Raw genomic sequence first — 18,952 nt, 5'->3', positions numbered from 1 at the left:
CTGGAGCAGCTTGTCTACAGCCCTTAACTGCAGGGGACACAGATCCCCTGCACTCTGCCGGGAGCCTGGCACTGGGAGCGGACATACCGCCCCAGCGCCTACACACATCTCCACACACATACACTTGACTTCCCATTTAGCTCTTTTTAGTTTTTAAAACAGTAATTAATACCATTTTATTCAGAAATCTATGCTCTCTAGAGATCATAATCTGATCAATTTGTTGTACTCATTTTTTCTGCACTTCAAATATTCCCACTCCCTCCCCTTTCTGCATACAACTCACTTTACTGGAAGTTCTATTATGTTAAATATCACTAGTGATACATTATATATACTTAGAGATGTGCACCGGAAATTTTTCGGGTTTTGTGTTTTGGTTTTGGGTTCGGTTCCGTGGCCGTGTTTTGGGTTCGAACGCGTTTTGGCAAAACCTCACCGAATTTTTTTTGTCGGATTCGGGTGTGTTTTGGATTCGGGTGTTTTTTTCAAAAAAACCTAAAAAACAGCTTAAATCATAGAATTTGGGGGTCATTTTGATCCCAAAGTATTATTAACCTCAATAACCATAATTTCCACTCATTTTCAGTCTATTCTGAACACCTCACACCTCACAATATTATTTTTAGTCCTAAAATTTGCACCGAGGTCGCTGGATGACTAAGCTCAGCGACCCAAGTGGCCGACACAAACACCTGGCCCATCTAGGAGTGGCACTGCAGTGTCACGCAGGATGGCCCTTCCAAAAAACACTCCCCAAACAGCACATGACGCAAAGAAAAAAAGAGGCGCAATGAGGTAGCTGTGTGACTAAGCTCAGCGACCCTAGTGGCCGACACAAACACCTGGCCCATCTAGGAGTGGCACTGCAGTGTCACGCAGGATGGCCCTTCCAAAAAACACTCCCCAAACAGCACATGACGCAAAGAAAAAAAGAGGCGCAATGAGGTAGCTGTGTGAGTAAGCTAAGCGACCCTAGTGGCCGACACAAACACCTGGCCCATCTAGGAGTGACACTGCAGTGTCAGGCCGGATGGCCCTTCCAAAAAATACTCCCCAAACAGCACATGACGCAAAGAAGAAAAAAAAGAGGCGCAATGAGGTAGCTGTGTGACTAAGATAAGTGACCCTAGTGGCCGACACAAACACCTGGCCCATCTAGGAGTGGCACTGCAGTGTCACGCAGGATGGCCCTTCCAAAAAATACTCCCCAAACAGCACATGACGCAAAGAAGAAAAAAAAGAGGCGCAATGAGGTAGCTGTGTGACTAAGATAAGCGACCCTAGTGGCCGACACAAACACCTGGCCCATCTAGGAGTGGCACTGCAGTGTCACGCAGGATGGCCCTTCCAAAAAACACTCCCCAAACAGCACATGACGCAAAGAAAAATGAAAGAAAAAAGAGGTGCAAGATGGAATTGTCCTTGGGCCCTCCCACCCACCCTTATGTTGTATAAACAGGACATGCACACTTTAACCAACCCATCATTTCTGTGACAGGGTCTGCCACACGACTGTGACTGAAATGACGGGTTGGTTTGGACCCCCACCAAAAAAGAAGCAATTAATCTCTCCTTGCACAAACTGGCTCTACAGAGGCAAGATGTCCACCTCATCATCATCCTCCGATTCATCACCGTGTACATCCCCCTCCTCACAGATTATCAATTCGTCCCCACTGGAATCCACCATCACAGCTCCCTGTGTACTTTGTGGAGGCAATTGCTGCTGGTGAATGTCTCCATGGAGGAATTGATTATAATTCATTTTAATGAACATCATCTTCTCCACATTTTCTGAAAGTAACCTCGTACGCCGATTGCTGACAAGGTGAGCGGCGGCACTAAACACTCTTTCGGAGTACACACTTGTGGGAGGGCAACTTAGGTAGAATAAAGCCAGTTTGTGCAAGGGCCTCCAAATTGCCTCTTTTTCCTGCCAGTATACGTACGGACTGTCTGACGTGCCTACTTGGATGCGGTCACTCATATAATCCTCCACCATTCTTTCAATGGAGAGAGAATCATATGCAGTGCCAGTAGACGACATGTCCGTAATCGTTGTCAGGTCCTTCAGTCCGGACCAGATGTCAGCATCAGCAGTCGCTCCAGACTGCCCTGCATCACCGCCAGCGGGTGGGCTCGGAATTCTGAGCCTTTTCCTCGCACCCCCAGTTGCGGGAGAATGTGAAGGAGGAGATGTTGACAGGTCGCGTTCCGCTTGACTTGACAATTTTCTCACCAGCAGTTCTTTGAACCCCTGCAGACTTGTGTCTGTCGGAAAGAGAGATACAACGTAGGTTTTAAATCTAGGATCGAGCACGGTGGCCAAAATGTAGTGCTCTGATTTCAACAGATTAACCACCCGTGAATCCTTGTTAAGCGAATTAAGGGCTCCATCCACAAGTCCCACATGCCTAGCGGAATCGCTCAGTGTTAGCTCCTCCTTCAATGTCTCCAGCTTCTTCTGCAAAAGCCTGATGAGGGGAATGACCTGACTCAGGCTGGCAGTGTCTGAACTGACTTCACGTGTGGCAAGTTCAAAAGGTTGCAGAACCTTGCACAACGTTGAAATCATTCTCCACTGCGCTTGAGACAGGTGCATTCCACCTCCTATATCGTGGTCAGTTGTGTAGGCTTGAATGGCCTTTTGCTGCTCCTCCAACCTCTGAAGCATATAGAGGGTTGAATTCCACCTCGTTACCACTTCTTGCTTCAGATGATGGCAGGGCAGGTTCAGGCGTTTTTGGTGTTGCTCCAGTCTTCTGTACGTGGTGCCTGTACGCCGAAAGTGTCCCGCAATTCTTCTGGCCACCGACAGCATCTCTTGCACGCCCCTCTCGTTTTTTAAATAATTCTGCACCACCAAATTCAAGGTATGTGCAAAACATGGGACGTGCTGGAATTTGCCCATATTTAATGCACACACAATATTGCTGGCATTGTCCGATGCCACAAATCCACAGGAGAGTCCAATTGGGGTAAGCCATTCTGCGATGATCTTCCTCAGTTGCCGTAAGAGGTTTTTAGCTGTGTGCGTATTCTGGAAAGCGGTGATACAAAGCGTAGCCTGCCTAGGAAAGAGTTGGCGTTTGCGAGATGCTGCTACTGGTGCCGCCGCTGCTGTTCTTGCGGCGGGAGTCAATACATCTACCCAGTGGGCTGTCACAGTCATATAGTCCTGAGTCTGCCCTGCTCCACTTGTCCACATGTCCGTGGTTAAGTGGACATTGGGTACAACTGCATTTTTTAGGACACTGGTGAGTCTTTTTCTGAGGTCTGTGTACATTTTCGGTATCGCCTGCCTAGAGAAATGGAACCTAGATGGTATTTGGTACCGGGGACACAGTACCTCAATCAAGTCTATAGTTGGCTCTGCAGTAATGATGGATACCGGAACCACGTTTCTCACCGCCCAGGATGCCAAGGCCTCAGTTATCCGCTTTGCAGCAGGATGACTGCTGTGATATTTCATCTTCCTCGCAAAGGACTGTTGGACAGTCAATTGCTTGGTGGAAGTAGTAAAAGTGGTCTTACGACTTCCCCTCTGGGATGACCATCGACTCCCAGCAGCAACAACAGCAGCGCCAGCAGCAGTAGGCGTTACACTCAAGGATGCATCGGAGGAATCCCAGGCAGGAGAGGACTCGTCAGAATTGCCAGTGACATGGCCTGCAGGACTATTGGCATTCCTGGGGAAGGAGGAAATTGACACTGAGGGAGTTGGTGGGGTGGTTTGCGTGAGCTTGGTTACAAGAGGAAGGGATTTACTGGTCAGTGGACTGCTTCCGCTGTCGCCCAAAGTTTTTGAACTTGTCACTGACTTATGATGAATGCGCTGCAGGTGACGTATAAGGGAGGATGTTCCGAGGTGGTTAACGTCCTTACCCCTACTTATTACAGCTTGACAAAGGCAACACACGGCTTGACACCTGTTGTCCGCATTTCTGTTGAAATACTTCCACACCGAAGAGCTGATTTTTTTGGTATTTTCACCAGGCATGTCAATGGCCATATTCCTCCCACGGACAACAGGTGTCTCCCCGGGTGCCTGACTTAAACAAACCACCTCACCATCAGAATCCTCCTTGTCAATTTCCTCCCCAGCGCCAGCAACACCCATATCCTCCTCATCCTGGTGTACTTCAACACTGACATCTTCAATCTGACTATCAGGAACTGGACTGCGGGTGCTCCTTCCAGCACTTGCAGGGGGCGTGCAAATGGTGGAAGGCGCATGCTCTTCACGTCCAGTGTTGGGAAGGTCAGGCATCGCAACCGACACAATTGGACTCTCCTTGTGGATTTGTGATTTCGAAGAACGCACAGTTCTTTGCTGTGCTTTTGCCAGCTTAAGTCTTTTCATTTTTCTAGCGAGAGGCTGAGTGCTTCCATCCTCATGTGAAGCTGAACCACTAGCCATGAACATAGGCCAGGGCCTCAGCCGTTCCTTGCCACTCCGTGTGGTAAATGGCATATTGGCAAGTTTACGCTTCTCCTCCGACGATTTTATTTTAGATTTTTGAGTCCTTTTTTTACTGATATTTTGTGTTTTGGATTTTACATGCTCTGTACTATGACATTGGGCATCGGCCTTGGCAGACGACGTTGATGGAATTTCATCGTCTCGGCATGACTAGTGGCAGCAGCTTCAGCACGAGGTGGAAGTGGATCTTGATCTTTCCCTATTTTTGGAACCTCAACATTTTTGTTCTCCATATTTTAATAGGCACAACTAAAAGGCACCTCAGGTAAACAATGGAGATGGATGGATACTAGTATACTTATGGATGACGAGTGACTGACGACACAGAGGTAGCTACAGCCGTGGACTACCGTACTGCGTCTGCTAGTATAGAGATGATAATGATATAAAAAATATATATATATCACTACTGCAGGTATATATAATATAATGACGGACCTGCTGGACACTGTCAGCAGACTCCTAAACTACTAGTATGAAGAAGATAGAAAAAAAAACCCCACCACAGGTAGGTATACAATTATGGACGAGCACTGACGACACAGAGGTAGCCACAGCCGTGGACCACCGTACTGCGTCTGCTAGTATAGAGATGATAATGATATAAAAAATATATATATATCACTACTGCAGGTATATATAATATAATGACGGACCTGCTGGACACTGTCAGCAGACTCCTAAACTACTAGTATGAAGAAGATAGAAAAAAAAACCCCACCACAGGTAGGTATACAATTATGGACGAGCACTGATGACACAGAGGTAGCCACAGCCGTGGACTACCGTACTGCGTCTGCTAATATAGAGATGATAATGATATAAAAAATATATATATATATCACTACTGCAGGTATATATAATATAATGACGGACCTGCTGGACACTGTCAGCAGACTCCTAAACTACTAGTATGAAGAAGATAGAAAAAAAAAACCCACCACAGGTAGGTATACAATTATGGACGAGCACTGACGACACAGAGGTAGCCACAGCCGTGGACTACCGTACTGCGTCTGCTAATATAGAGATGATAATTATATAAAAAATATATATATATCACTACTGCAGGTATATATAATATAATGACGGACCTGCTGGACACTGTCAGCAGACTCCTAAACTACTAGTATGAAGAAGATAGAAAAAAAAAACCCACCACAGGTAGGTATACAATTATGGACGAGCACTGACGACACAGAGGTAGCCACAGCCGTGGACTACCGTACTGCGTCTGCTAATATAGAGATGATAATGATATAAAAAATATATATATATCACTACTGCAGGTATATATAATATAATGACGGACGTGCTGGACACTGTCAGCAGACTCCTAAACTACTAGTATGAAGAAGATAGAAAAAAAAAACCCACCACAGGTAGGTATACAATTATGCACGAGCACTGACGACACAGAGGTAGCTACAGCCGTGGACTACCGTACTGCGTCTGCTAGTATAGAGATGATAATGATATAAAATATATATATATATCACTACTGCAGGTATATATAATATAATGACGGACCTGCTGGACACTGTCAGCAGACTCCTAAACTACTAGTATGAAGAAGATAGAAAAAAAACCCCCACCACAGGTAGGTATACAATTATGGACGAGCACTGACGACACAGAGGTAGCCACAGCCGTGGACTACCGTACTGCGTCTGCTAATATAGAGATGATAAAGATGATAGAGATGAACAAAAAAAATATAACACTACTGCAGGTAAATATTTATATAATATAATGAATGACGGACCTGCTGGACACTGTCAGCAGAATGCGTTTATAGAATAAAAAAAAAAAACACCACAGGAGTGTTTAACTTTTTCAGGCAGACAATATACTGGTGGTCACTGGTCAGTCACACTGGCAGCAAAAGTGTGCACTGTACTCCTGCTATAACTGCACCCCAGTCTCCCCCACAATTCAGCTGTGTGAGCAGTGAGCACTCAGCACAGTCAGATATACATAGATGATATTATCATGCAGCACACTGAGGCTGAGCACAGATATGGTATGTGACTGTGTATCGTTTTTTTTCAGGCAGAGAACGGATTATATTAAATAATAAAGTGGTCAGTCACTAGTAACTAACTATCAGCAAAACTCTGCACTCTGAGTACTCCTAATGCTCCCCAAAATTACTAAGTAATCAACTCAAGTGTCTCTATCTATTCTAACGGAGAGGACGCCAGCCACGTCCTCTCCCTATCAATCTCAATGCACGTGTGAAAATGGCGGCGACGCGCGGCTCCTTATATAGAATCCGAGTCTCGCGATAGAATACGAGCCTCGCGAGAATCCGACAGCGGGATGATGACGTTCGGGCGCGCTCGGGTTAGCCGAGCAAGGCGGGAAGATCCGAGTCTGCCTCGGACCCGTGTAAAAAGGCTGAAGTTCGGGGGGGTTCGGATTCCTAGGAACCGAACCCGCTCATCTCTAATATACATCTAATAAAACTGTAAGGGTTGTGTCTGTACATAACTTTTTTCTGGAGAAATATACTTCTAGGGACTGTTTATAAACTATGGAGTTAAAAGTTTCTGAATTTTTGTCTGAGCTGTTTGTCTGCTCATTCCGTCATAATGCAAAAACTGCTGGATGAATTTGGATCGCGTTTTCACTATTGTATAGCTTAGTGACCTAGACAGAAACTGAGGTATGTATGATCTTGATGTCACATCAGGGAGGGGGACAATAATGGAAAACCAGATGCTTGACACTTGGCGCACTGAAAGCTGGTGTTCCGATCATGCTTCTGTGGAACTTGATTCCACTCAAGTTATCAACGGACCCTACTTAAAGTGACTGCTCTGCAGAGGAACCTAATTGAATCAGAGATTCTAACGGGATGTGGCTCAGGTGAGACTGTGTTTATACCAGGTATGCCCCTTATCACCAACAATTTTCCTTTTCAAGTCAAGTGCCTGCAGTTTCCTGTAAGCGTCTGCTTTGTTATGATGATTAAAAAGTCACAGGGACAAACGCTCAGGGCTACAGGTGTAGATCTCAGGACCAGTTGTTTCTCCCATGGGCAACTTTACATGTTCCCGAGTTAACAGCCACAATCATCTTTTGTTTTAATACCTGAAGGAAAAACTGCAAATATTGCTTACAAATACATTTTGTGATCAATGTGTACAATATAAAATATACATCACAATATTAAATGGCACTACTGTCTTTGTACAATTAGTTCTGCTGAGCAATAGCAGACATCCACACAAGCGAAGCCATGGGCAAATGTAAGTATTGTGATAAAATTGTTCATATCATAGAGCAATCCCTGTCACAATTACTTTAAACATGCATAATCCACATAATTGTGAAGCTAAAGTTTAAATGCAGAAGATGACAGGTAATGACTTATGACTTAGGGATGTGCTATTCTTCTTTATAGCTCACAATTATGTTTATGAGCGTGATATAATGTAATCTCTCTTGTTAAATTTTTGTTACATTCACCATACAGTTCAGTGTCTGCCTTTCAATTACAGCAGACTTGCCTACTATCCCGGAATGACCGGGAGGCTCCCGAAAATCGGGTGACCCTCCCGCCCCCCCGGAAGAGCAGGCAAGTCTCCCGATTACAGGGGCCCCCCCTCTGCCTGGCCGCCCACTTAGCGAGTAAAGTGGGCGGTCCGGGCAGGCGATGACGCGATTCTTGTTGAATCGCGTCATCATAGCCACGCCCCCTGCTGTATAATGCCGGTAATAGCGGCATTACACAGCGGGGGGGGGGGGGGGGAGCTTACACAGCACGATCCTGTGGTCACTCCCCCAGCACGCCTCTGCCACGCCCCTGGCCCGCCTCCGCCACGCCCCCTCTGCACTCACATCGCAGCCCGCCCCCCTGCCGAGCCGACCTGGCTGCTCTCTCCCGGAGAGAGCAGCTAAAAAGTCGGTAAGTATGAATTACAGTACAATAGGCACATAAATATACTGTACATACTGCATATAGGCCTGACCTCCACAGATGACAGTCTATTGCTGGGGTGATCTTACATATAAGGTGCAATAAGGTGCTAGGTATAACTGGTAATGAAATGGTTAAGGAATGTTTGCCAACATAAACATGTCATACATACAATCACTAGCACAGAGCTGAGCATCAGATGCTTCTACCCGGTGCTATAGCGCACTCTGCTGGTTGCCAAAAGGAAGTAACTGTAACTGGAGTATAAAACACAGATACTGTGGAGTTGGATTATTCAATATGCAACTGTCCAGCTGCTGTGGAACTGTACATCTCAGCATGCCCTGCAGCATGATAAATTCCCCTGTTGTAGAGGCAGCCGCAACCTTACACTAAACAGGAGCTCAGCCAGCACAATAAACTCCCTTTCATTCTATCTGGAGATTCATAATTGGTATGTTGGGTGAGTTGCTATGTAATAGGTTTCGTGACCACCCCTCCCTGCACAAAACAAACACCCCCCAAAAAAAACCACTATTATTTTGCCTCCACAGAGTATAGCAAGTTAATATCTCCTACCATAACTTCTCCTTCCTGTAAATGTGAAGATCATGGGATGGTAGAAATGGGACCCTGGGATTACACTGACCACAATAGAGTGGGAATACAGAAACTATGTGTTACAATTAAAGAATCTTCTTTCCGAAGAGTCCGTGGCCTCTGAAGATCTTCTGGGCAGTGACCCTTGTACACCCCTGGTTAAGACTCGCAGAACTCATAGTGAACTGAATGGATGGGTATGGGGAGAAAGGCCACACTCTTCTACCTTGAGGTTGACCACATTCTGGTCCCCCTGCACCTCCTGCAGTAGCTTGCCCTTAGTCTGGAAGGACACAGGCAAGCAGCCTTGTTACTTGTCAGATGCATTATGTAAAGTATGGGCACCCTGGAGATGGTCTGTAAGTGTGTAATAGCAGGCTAACAGCCCATCATTCATGGCAATCTCCTAGCTGAGTATTTTAGCACTATTACTCACTATAACCTCTATTACTACTTATTTTAGGCCATTCACACTTTAATGCTTATACCCCAGACAGACGAGTTCTTATACGGGCACTCCAAACCTCTTTTTGGATTTTTTTATTTTATCCTGATTATTTATTGATAAAGTGCCACAGCCAGGGTATAAACAACGTGCAACTTCTTCTCATATCGGGGGTGGGGGGGATCTGCCTATTTTGTCTGTTCTGGGCCCCACAATTTCTTATGGCACCCCTGGTTACCACCATGCCAATAGTCAGAGACCTACCCTCCTTGGTAAGCCCTAGAAGGCAGGCCTACCCATGTGGGAATTTGAGACTTTGTAAAAATGAGCAGTGCATGTTTAGCTAGGTGTGTATTCAGATTCTGTCTGGTGTTGAAATATTGACCTCTACCAGCACCTAGGATATACATGTGGGATATGCTGCTGGACTGCCGGACAACCTTTGGTCACCTGTGAGGAGGACATGTGCAAAGCATCACTACATCAGGAGTAGCTAGCTGGCTCTGTGGTATTTGCCTGCTGGAGTAGGGTGACCGATCCCAGAACCCCACCACAATGATAGAGAGCTTAGCCAAGTGGCTGGAACCTTTAAAACTATTTGGAACAGAGGCAGCATGAGGAGGGCAGCAGTGAGCCATTTTACTGGATTAACCTTGCCGCATCTGAACTCTCCCTGCTACATGGTGAGATATAGAACTATGCTTGCTTGTCTCTGTAAAGTAAACGGTAAAGACTTTATGGGGGATATTAATGAGACTGGCAATACCCTGTCATGTTAATCAATGTGTACCATACTTGCCTACTCTCCTGGAAGCTGCGGGATGCTCCCGTGTTTTGGGGTAGCCCCCCGCACCCCCGGAAGAGTAGGCAAGTCTCCTGCATCCTGCTCGCATCCTAGTGATGCGGGCAGGATGGAGAGATGCTCTCCTGAATGCGCAGGTCCGTGGAGTGGGGAAGGGGTTAAAATTACGCAAATTGCAACATTTCAGCCCCGCCCTTCCTGTGGACCCGCGAATCGCGAGGTTTTCTGGATGTGGATCGGGGCTTGATAATGTCACAACCCGGCCCCGCCCCCTGAAATCTCCTGCAGCTTCTCCTCTCTGGGCTTCTCCTGGAGAGGAGACATTCAAAGTAGGTAAGTATGATGTGTACATTTTCAGGGTGTTTATAGAGACTATTGTATTGTACTTGTTACATGCAGTGACGGATTGGCCCACCAGGACACCATGACAGATTCCGATGGGCAGGTCCCATATCCCCCTCAGCCAGGCCTGTTCACACTCAGGCTGGGCTGGATCACACTGCTTCCAGTACTTGTGGTTCATTGGAATGCAATCCGGAAGTTAGGCCAGCGGTCACTTCCAGGTGCCGCTAGCCGTGAAAAGTGGTGATGCTGCTCTACAAATGGGGGGGGGGGGGGGGGCCTTGAGAAAGTTAACCAGCCCAGCAGCATCCTCTCCCTGGCCCCGGCCAATGGTCTGTTCAATGAGCCCGGTACAGGAGCAGCAGCAAAGCGATGGTCGGAGCCGGGTTCACTACACCCGCTGCCACTCCAGCTCCCGAGCTCTCACTGAACTGGCCAAAGCGGCGACTGAGCACTGAAGGGGACCTGGCAGAGAGGTTATTTTTAATTACATTATTTGCATTATCATGATGGTGTAAGGGTTAGGGCGTCCTCGGTCACAGTGTATGGTTTGGGGACTGGACAGGAGCAGGATGTACCTTGTTCTCAGGATGCCAGCTGACCAGGCAGCACTCACAGCCAGCCCTGGGACAATCTCTAATGCAACGTCCTTCAGCCCTATAGCTGCCCAATGTCTGTCCATGATGATGGGCCTACTTATGCAGTGGCTATGTATGTAATAGAGATGAGCGCCGGAAATTTTTCGGGTTTTGTGTTTTGGTTTTGGGTTCAGTTCCGCGGCCGTGTTTTGGGTTCGACCGCGTTTTGGCAAAACCTCACCGAATTTTTTTTGTCGGATTCGGGTGTGTTTTGGATTCGGGTGTTTTTTTCAAAAAACCCTAAAAAACAGCTTAAATCATAGAATTTGGGGGTCATTTTGATCCCAAAGTATTATTAACCTCAAAAACCATAATTTCCACTCATTTTCAGTCTATTCTGAATACCTCACACCTCACAATATTATTTTTAGTCCTAAAATTTGCACCGAGGTCGCTGTGTGAGTAAGATAAGCGACCCTAGTGGCCGACACAAACACCGGGCCCATCTAGGAGTGGCACTGCAGTGTCACGCAGGATGTCCCTTCCAAAAAACCCTCCCCAAACAGCACATGACGCAAAGAAAAAAAGAGGCGCAATGAGGTAGCTGTGTGAGTAAGATAAGCGACCCTAGTGGCCGACACAAACACCGGGCCCATCTAGGAGTGGCACTGCAGTGTCACGCAGGATGTCCCTTCCAAAAAACCCTCCCCAAACAGCACATGACGCAAAGAAAAAAAGAGGCGCAATGAGGTAGCTGACTGTGTGAGTAAGATAAGCGACCCTAGTGGCCGACACAAACACCGGGCCCATCTAGGAGTGGCACTGCAGTGTCACGCAGGATGTCCCTTCCAAAAAACCCTCCCCAAACAGCACATGACGCAAAGAAAAAAAGAGGCGCAATGAGGTAGCTGACTGTGTGAGTAAGATAAGCGACCCTAGTGGCCGACACAAACACCGGGCCCATCTAGGAGTGGCACTGCAGTGTCACGCAGGATGGCCCTTCCAAAAAACCCTCCCCAAACAGCACATGACGCAAAGAAAAATAAAAGAAAAAAGAGGTGCAAGATGGAATTGTCCTTGGGCCCTCCCACCCACCCTTATGTTGTATAAACAAAACAGGACATGCACACTTTAACCAACCCATCATTTCAGTGACAGGGTCTGCCACACGACTGTGACTGATATGACGGGTTGGTTTGGACCCCCCCCAAAAAAGAAGCAATTAATCTCTCCTTGCACAAACTGGCTCTACAGAGGCAAGATGTCCACCTCATCATCATCCTCCGATATATCACCGTGTACATCCCCCTCCTCACAGATTATCAATTCGTCCCCACTGGAATCCACCATCTCAGCTCCCTGTGTACTTTGTGGAGGCAATTGCTGCTGGTCAATGTCTCCGCGGAGGAATTGATTATAATTCATTTTAATGAACATCATCTTCTCCACATTTTCTGGATGTAACCTCGTACGCCGATTGCTGACAAGGTGAGCGGCGGCACTAAACACTCTTTCGGAGTACACACTTGTGGGAGGGCAACTTAGGTAGAATAAAGCCAGTTTGTGCAAGGGCCTCCAAATTGCCTCTTTTTCCTGCCAGTATAAGTACGGACTGTGTGACGTGCCTACTTGGATGTGGTCACTCATATAATCCTCCACCATTCTTTCAATGTTGAGAGAATCATATGCAGTGACAGTAGACGACATGTCCGTAATCGTTGTCAGGTCCTTCACTCCGGACCAGATGTCAGCATCAGCAGTCGCTCCAGACTGCCCTGCATCACCGCCAGCGGGTGGGCTCGGAATTCTGAGCCTTTTCCTCGCACCCCCAGTTGCGGGAGAATGTGAAGGAGGAGATGTTGACAGGTCGCGTTCCGCTTGACTTGACAATTTTCTCACCAGCTGGTCTTTCAACCCCAGCAGACTTGTGTCTGCCGGAAAGAGAGATCCAAGGTAGGCTTTAAATCTAGGATCGAGCATGGTGGCCAAAATGTAGTGCTCTGATTTCAACAGATTGACCACCCGTGAATCCTTGTTAAGCGAATTAAGGGCTCCATCCACAAGTCCCACATGCCTAGCGGAATCGCTCCGTGTTAGCTCCTCCTTCAATGTCTCCAGCTTCTTCTGCAAAAGCCTGATGAGGGGAATGACCTGACTCAGGCTGGCAGTGTCTGAACTGACTTCACGTGTGGCAAGTTCAAAGGGCATCAGAACCTTGCACAACGTTGAAATCATTCTCCACTGCGCTTGAGACAGGTGCATTCCACCTCCTATATCGTGCTCAATTGTATAGGCTTGAATGGCCTTTTGCTGCTCCTCCAACCTCTGAAGCATATAGAGGGTTGAATTCCACCTCGTTACCACTTCTTGCTTCAGATGATGGCAGGGCAGGTTCAGTAGTTTTTGGTGGTGCTCCAGTCTTCTGTACGTGGTGCCTGTACGCCGAAAGTGCCCCGCAATTCTTCTGGCCACCGACAGCATCTCTTGCACGCCCCTGTCGTTTTTAAAAAAATTCTGCACCACCAAATTCAAGGTATGTGCAAAACATGGGACGTGCTGGAATTTGCCCATATTTAATGCACACGCAATATTGCTGGCGTTGTCCGATGCCACAAATCCACAGGAGAGTCCAATTGGGGTAAGCCATTCCGCGATGATCTTCCTCAGTTGCCGTAAGAGGTTTTCAGCTGTGTGCGTATTCTGGAAACCGGTGATACAAAGCGTAGCCTGCCTAGGAAAGAGTTGGCGTTTGCGAGATGCTGCTACTGGTGCCGCCGCTGCTGTTCTTGCGGCGGGAGTCCATACATCTACCCAGTGGGCTGTCACAGTCATATAGTCCTGACCCTGCCCTGCTCCACTTGTCCACATGTCCGTGGTTAAGTGGACATTGGGTACAGCTGCATTTTTTAGGACACTGGTGACTCTTTTTCTGAGGTCTGTGTACATTTTCGGTATCGCCTGTCTAGAGAAATGGAACCTAGATGGTATTTGGTACTGGGGACACAGTACCTCCAACAAGTCTCTAGTTGGCTCTGCAGTAATGATGGATACCGGAACCACATTTCTCACCACCCAGGATGCCAAGGCCTCAGTTATCCGCTTTGCAGTAGGATGACTGCTGTGATATTTCATCTTCCTCGCAAAGGACTGTTGGACAGTCAATTGCTTGGTGGAAGTAGTAAAAGTGGTCTTACGACTTCCCCTCTGGGATGACCATCGACTCCCAGCAGCAACAACAGCAGCGCCAGCAGCAGTAGGCGTTACACGCAAGGATGCATCGGAGGAATCCCAGGCAGGAGAGGAATCATCAGAATTGCCAGTGACATGGCCTGCAGGACTATTGGCATTCCTGGGGAAGGAGGAAATTGACACTGAGGGAGTTGGTGGGGTGGTTTGCGTGAGCTTGGTTACAAGAGGAAGGGATTTACTGGTCAGTGGACTGCTTCCGCTGTCGGCCAAAGTTTTTGAACTTGTCACTGACTTATTATGAATGCGCTGCAGGTGACGTATAAGGGAGGATGTTCCGAGGTGGTTAACGTCCTTACCCCTACTTATTACAGCTTGACAAAGGGAACACACGGCTTGACAAATGTTGTCCGCATTTCTGGTGAAATACTTCCACACCGAAGAGCTGATTTTTTTGGTATTTTCACCAGGCATGTCAACGGCCATATTCCTCCCACGGACAACAGGTGTCTCCCCGGGTGCCTGACTTAAACAAACCACCTCACCATCAGAATCCTCCTGGTCAATTTCCTCCCCAGCGCCAGCAACACCCATATCCTCCTCATCCTGGTGTACTTCAACACTGACATCTTCAATCTGACTATCAGGAACTGGACTGCGGGTGCTCCTTCCAGCACTTGCAGGGGGCGTGCAAATGGTGGAAGGCGCATGCTCTTCACGTCCAGTGTTGGGAAGGTCAGGCATCGCAACCGACACAATTGGACTCTCCTTGTGGATTTGGGATTTCGAAGAACGCACAGTTCTTTGCTGTGCTTTTTCCAGCTTGAGTCTTTTCATTTTTCTAGCGAGAGGCTGAGTGCTTCCATCCTCATGTGAAGCTGAACCACTAGCCATGAACATAGGCCAGTGCCTCAGCCGTTCCTTGCCACTCCGTGTGGTAAATGGCATATTGGCAAGTTTACGCTTCTCCGACGACAATTTTATTTTAGGTTTTGGAGTCCTTTTTTTACTGATATTTGGTGTTTTGGATTTGACATGCTCTGTACTATGACATTGGGCATCGGCCTTGGCAGACGACGTTGCTGGCATTTCATCGTCTCGGCCATGACTAGTGGCAGCAGCTTCAGCACGAGGTGGAAGTGGATCTTGATCTTTCCCTAATTTTGGAACCTCAACATTTTTGTTCTCCATATTTTAATAGGCACAACTAAAAGGCACCTCAGGTAAACAATGGAGATGGATGGATACTAGTATACAATTATGGATGGACTGCCGAGTGCCGACACAGAGGTAGCTACAGCCGTGGACTACCGTACTGTACTGTGTCTGCTGCTAATATAGACTGGTTGATAAAGAGATGTAGTATGTATGTATAAAGAAGAAAGAAAAAAAAAACCACAGGTAGGTGGTATACAATTATGGACGGACTGCCGAGTGCCGACACAGAGGTAGCTACAGCCGTGGACTACCGTACTGTGTCTGCTGCTAATATAGACTGGTTGATAAAGAGATGTAGTATGTATGTATAAAGAAGAAAGAAAAAAAAACCACGGGTAGGTGGTATACAATTATGGACGGACTGCCGAGTGCCGACACAGAGGTAGCTACAGCCATGGACTTCCGTACTGTACTGTGTCTGCTGCTAATATAGACTGGATGATAATGAGATGTAGTATGTATAAAGAAGAAAGAAAAAAAAACCACGGGTAGGTGGTATACAATTATGGATGGACTGCCGAGTGCCGACACAGAGGTAGCTACAGCCGTGGACTACCGTACTGTACTGTGTCTGCTGCTAATATAGACTGGATGATAATGAGATGTAGTATGTATAAAGAAGAAAAAAAAAACACGGGTAGGTGGTATACAATTATGGATGGACTGCCGAGTGCCGACACAGAGGTAGCTACAGCCGTGGACTACCGTACTGTACTGTGTCTGCTGCTAATATAGACTGGTTGATAATGAGATGTAGTATGTATGTATAAAGAAGAAAGAAAAAAAACACGGGTAGGTGGTATACAATTATGGACGGACTGCCGAGTGCCGACACAGAGGTAGCTACAGCCGTGGACTACCGTACTGTACTGTGTCTGCTGCTAATATAGACTGGATGATAATGAGATGTAGTATGTATAAAGAAGAAAGAAAAAAAAACAACGGGTAGGTGGTATACAATTATGGATGGACTGCCGAGTGCCGACACAGAGGTAGCTACAGCCGTGGACTACCGTACTGTACTGTGTCTGCTGCTAATATAGACTGGATGATAATGAGATGTAGTATGTATAAAGAAGAAAAAAAAAACCACGGGTAGGTGGTATACAATTATGGATGGACTGCCGAGTGCCGACACAGAGGTAGCTACAGCCGTGGACTACCGTACTGTACTGTGTCTGCTGCTAATATAGACTGGATGATAATGAGATGTAGTATGTATAAAGAAGAAAGAAAAAAAAAACACGGGTAGGTGGTATACAATTATGGACGGACTGCCGAGTGCCGACACAGAGGTAGCTACAGCCGTGGACTACCGTACTGTACTGTGTCTGCTGCTAATATAGACTGGATGATAATGAGATGTAGTATGTATAAAGAAGAAAGAAAAAAAAACCACGGGTAGGTGGTATACAATTATGGATGGACTGCCGAGTGCCGACACAGAGGTAGCTACAGCCGTGGACTACCGTACTGTACTGTGTCTGCTGCTAATATAGACTGGATGATAATGAGATGTAGTATGTATAAAGAAGAAAAAAAAAACCACGGGTAGGTGGTATACAATTATGGATGGACTGCCGAGTGCCGACACAGAGGTAGCTACAGCCGTGGACTGCCGTACTGTACTGTGTCTGCTGCTAATATAGACTGGATGATAATGAGATGTAGTATGTATAAAGAAGAAAGAAAAAAAAACCACGGGTAGGTGGTATACAATTATGGACGGACTGCCGAGTGCCGACACAGAGGTAGCTACAGCCGTGGACTACCGTACTGTACTGTGTCTGCTGCTAATATAGACTGGTTGATAATGAGATGTAGTATGTATAAAGAAGAAAGAAAAAAAAACCACGGGTAGGTGGTATACAATTATGGATGGACAGCCGAGTGCCGACACAGAGGTAGCTACAGCCGTGGACTACCGTACTGTACTGTGTCTGCTGCTAATATAGACTGGATGATAATGAGATGTAGTATGTATAAAGAAGAAAAAAAAAACCACGGGTAGGTGGTATACAATTATGGATGGACTGCCGAGTGCCGACACAGAGGTAGCTACAGCCGTGGACTACCGTACTGTACTGTGTCTGCTGCTAATATAGACTGGATGATAATGAGATGTAGTATGTATAAAGAAGAAAGAAAAAAAAAACCACGGGTAGGTGGTATACAATTATGGATGGACTGCCGAGTGCCGACACAGAGGTAGCTACAGCCGTGAACTACCGTACTGTGTCTGCTGCGACTGGATGATAAATAATGATATAAAAAATATTTATATATCACTACTGCAGCCGGACAGGTATATATTATATAATGACGGACCTGCTGGACACTGTCTGTCAGCAGAATGAGTTTTTTATAGAATAAAAAAACACCACACAAGTCACACGACGAGTGTTTAACTTTTTCAGGCAATCACAATATAGTATACTATACTGGTGGTCAGTGTGGTCAGGTCACTGGTCAGTCACACTGGCAGTGGCACTCCTGCAGCAAAAGTGTGCACTGTTTAATTTTAATAATATGTACTCCTGGCTCCTGCTATAACCTATAACTGCTCCCCAGTCTCCCCCACAATTAAGCTGTGTGAGCACAGTCAGATATTATACATAGATGATGCAGCACACTGGGCTGAGCACAGATATGGTATGTGACTGAGTCACTGTGTATCGTTTTTTCAGGCAGAGAACGGATTATATTAAATAAAACTGCACTGGTGGTCACTGGTCAGTGGTCAGTCACTAGTAAACTCTGCACTCTCTAGTACTCCTAAGCTCCAGTAAATCAAGTGTCTCTGTCTCAATCTCACTCTCTCTCTTCTAATCTAAATGGAGAGGACGCCAGCCACGTCCTCTCCCTATCAATCTCAATGCACATGTGAAAATGGCGGCGACGCGCGGCTCCTTATATAGAATCCGAGTCTCGCGATAGAATCCGAGCCTCGCGAGAATCCGACAGCGTCATGATGACGTTCGGGCGCGCTCGGGTTAACCGAGCAAGGCGGGAAGATCCGAGTCGCTCGGATCCGTGTAAAAAAAGCTGAAGTTCGGGCGGGTTCGGATTCCGAGGAACCGAACCCGCTCATCTCTAGTATGTAATGCAGTGGCTATGTATGTAAAGCGGTGGCTATGTATGTAATGTGGTGCTAGTCGTATAATGCAGTGCTATACGTGCAGAGGCGTAACAAGGGTAGGGCGAGTGAGGCCCAGGAGAGGGGGGCGCCGCCGCCGGCCAGGGCATCATGCCCTACTCGCCCCCATCACGCCGAAATGTGAGGGGAGGAGAGCGCAGCATCTCTCCCTCCCCTCACCGCCGCCAGAGCACAGCGCTGCCAGCAGCGCTGCGTGTGTCCGGTCTCCGGCGT

This window comes from Pseudophryne corroboree, chromosome 9 (assembly GCF_028390025.1).
Source record: "Pseudophryne corroboree isolate aPseCor3 chromosome 9, aPseCor3.hap2, whole genome shotgun sequence".
NCBI lineage: Eukaryota > Metazoa > Chordata > Amphibia > Anura > Myobatrachidae > Pseudophryne > Pseudophryne corroboree.
Note: the sequence above shows the minus strand (reverse complement) of the source record.